This window comes from Squalius cephalus (genome assembly GCF_949319135.1).
Source record: "Squalius cephalus genome assembly, chromosome: 7".
NCBI classification, from domain to species: domain Eukaryota; kingdom Metazoa; phylum Chordata; class Actinopteri; order Cypriniformes; family Leuciscidae; genus Squalius; species Squalius cephalus.
Window position 1 is genome coordinate 34,325,283 of NC_137128.1, and position 3,416 is coordinate 34,328,698.

The following is a 3,416-nucleotide window of genomic DNA, read 5'->3' on the forward strand; positions in this document are numbered from 1 at the left end:
GCAAAGTAACAACGCTCAAAGTTCAAAGCAAGGGAAGATATTTTCTTATAAAGAAATCGCTTTTTAAGGACTACAACAAACGGCTGGTAGGGACTACACAACATTCCTCCCGGGTTAGTGACATCACCAACCCTAGAATTTACATAAACCCCGCCCCCCGGAAGACGATTTATAGATTATCAAGACAGAATATGCTAATCAATGACTAGAAGATAACTACACATAAGCTACATAAATTCATCAACTACCATTCAGAAACGTCCTGTTGCATTCTACATGTTGTCACTTCCTCTTGAGTCTCTCCATATTTGTTCGGTTTGAACATAAAAGGCTAAAAGTTTTTGAAATTTTCAGTGCATGTGTGTGTGAGTGCAAGCTGTTGAAGCTCTGCCCCCTGTGCCAGGAGCAGCAGCTCATTTGCATTTAAAGGAACAGACACAAAACGGTGCGTTTTTGCTCAACCTCAAAAATTGACAACTTTAACATGCAGATAAAATTATCTGTGGGGTATTTTGAGCTAAAAGTTCACATACACACTCTGGGGTACATCAAAGACTTATTTTACATCTTGTGAAAAGGGCATAATAGCACCCTTTTTCAACAACACACTTTTAAATGTGAACATGATTTGCTGGTTGGGTATAAAATAAACATTTTATGAGATCAATGTCACAAGCCTGCGTACGGTTTGATGCGCCAGTGATCAAGGCCCATTTCAGTGGCGTTTTCACCATTCGCTGCAGATAGCAAGGTCAGCAGATGTATTATGAAAGCAGGTGCGCCCACACACACAGTGTGCTGTGCCTGAACTCCAAACACTAGCGCATTGATTTTTTTTCCAGAGGGTAATAACATCATCCCGGTATTGTGAGGAGTAATTTAAACTTAATATGGGTAATTACTCTCCAATAGCTGATAGTTCATTTAAAGCTTGACATAATGCTGTTTGCGTGCAGGAGAATGAAGGATAAAGAATGCCAGGAAAATGGATTAAGCGCTGACGGGCCACACAGTTAGTCAGACAGCTGTCTTCATTACAGACTATGGGACTAAGCCCTAAGCACCCCCCTGAGGACGTAGCTTCAGAGAAAATCTATATAGAAATGCATCATCAGACAGCAAGACAAACAAACGCTTATCATATAGCAGTACTGTTACAAGTGAGGCAGACTCGTGCTACCTGCTCTGAAAAGGTGTTTCGGCTTGTTGTTTAAACACGATCTAAAGGAAACGCACCTGGCTCCCTCCCTAAAAAACTGATTCAGAATGGCAGATGTATTTTGTGTAGCCTAAATACAAAGAATTTTAAGGAGCAGAGTTGGTGCTTTTAACAAAAATGAATCACGCATGCAATATGCAATACAATGCAAAGCGTGCAATGAAAGCTAAAAATCTCATAATCACACTGTAAAAAAATAATTGCAGTTTTGTGAAATGTACTAGCAATTTCTAAATGAAAATTGGTTCCCATTTTATATTAAGTGTCTTTAACTAGGCTACTATATATGTCCTACATTTAAAATAATCATTTGATACAATGCAGTTATTGTGTACATACTTTTTTTTTTTTACATTGGACTTACCTGCATGAAATTACACTATAATTACACTGTTAACCCAGCCTTAAACCTATACCACCAAACCTGTCCCTAACCATTCCCATATCCCACCTCAATAGCAGCAAAAGTGTTTTGAACACAACATTGAACCTAACAATTACTATTTTCTGATGTAAGTACAGTAGTTAAAGACACCTAATATAGTGTAACTGAAAACAGTTTTAAAGGAAATCCTACACTTTTTTTTCCCAGTGTATCTCCACTAATCAAACACGGTCATACATCTAGAGGACAACTCTGCTTTCTTCCACAGGGAATCGTGTACCCTGCTCTCCCGAGAAAGAGGACACTGAGACAATGTCACAGAGTACAGTCTGATGCAAAACATTCACATTCATCAGTCCTCACGGATTTACAGTAACGGCCAAAGTCACACAAGGTGAGTGGTTCCACCGGCACTGTGAAAGCCAGACGTGTGAGGCGAGGTCTTCAACCATCTGGCCAACAAGGTGCAGCTCCGCACACACACACGTTATACATATATTTAAATATCAGGAAGTGGATTTCATTTTTAACAAATTTTAAAGTCAGATTATGGATGCATTGAGGCCACCGGTTCACATTTCTGTATTAAATTTTAATATCATGTTTACATATATCAGATAGAAAGAATTTTATTTGATGCAGACGGTTCGAGCACAAAGGAAATTACAGCAATTAAATTGTTTAATTAGTAGGAACTAGACATTTTTTTGAGCTTCGTTTAGTCTACAAATGCGTTTTATGTGACTTGCGAGATTGACAAAACATTAATCTTTGCTATACTGCTAGCTATTCTGATGACTATTCACAACGCTGAGATTAAAAGGGCAAAGAAGAGCTTTTTCTATTAGGTCTATTATTTTTTATGGATGTTTCACCAAATAATAATATATGCATAATGTTTCAAAGATGTTTTGAAACGATGTTTTGTGGGCCTAATGGTTAGCGAGTCTGACTGGAACAGGGATGGGCAACTTCGGTCCTGGAGGCCACTGTCCTACAGAGTTTAGTTTCAACCCTAAGCAAACACACCTGGACAAGCTAATCAAGGTCCTCAGGATTACTAGAAAATTACAGGCAGGTGATTTTTTCAGGGTTGGAGCTAAACTCTGTAGGACAGTGGCCCTCCAGGACCGAAGTTGCCCATGCCTGGACTGGAAACTCAAAGGTTGCTGGTTCGATTCCAGTACTGGTAGAAAATGACTGAAGTGCCCATGAGCAAGATACCAAACCCCCAACCGCTCCCCAGGCGCCACAGCATAATGGGTGTGCATTGCCATCCCGGTTTCTTTGTGTGTGCACTAACTTGGATGGGTTAAAGCAGAGGTTACCATACTTGGCCTTCATATGTCAATTTCACTAAAACAAATATTCGGTTAATGCAATCCTTTTGGACAAGAAATTCATAACAAGTAACAAGAGTCAGGTCAGGTGTGAATTTTGTCCAATCACAACAAAACAAATTGCTTTCACACTTGAGAGAGAATGATTTTCCTTAAATACTTTAATTATGTGTTAACAAAAAGTGGTACAGTTCATTCCAGTCAATTGATAGTGTTTTTTAATGTGCATAATAGTACACAAAACATACAAAGAAAAAAAGAAAAAACCCAGGTCCACTTCAGCCCCCTGATGCTTCTTTAAAGCATATTAGCACATAGTTTACTTTTTTTCTGGGAATGCATAGAGGGCTTTAAGCAATTCAATCATTTCTAACACCAGGTTGCTAATGAGCTCGTCGCAGCTCGAAACCAGTGTGAACATCTGTGAAAATATAAGCAAGTTGATACATGCATGGCGAGGAATGAGAGGGCA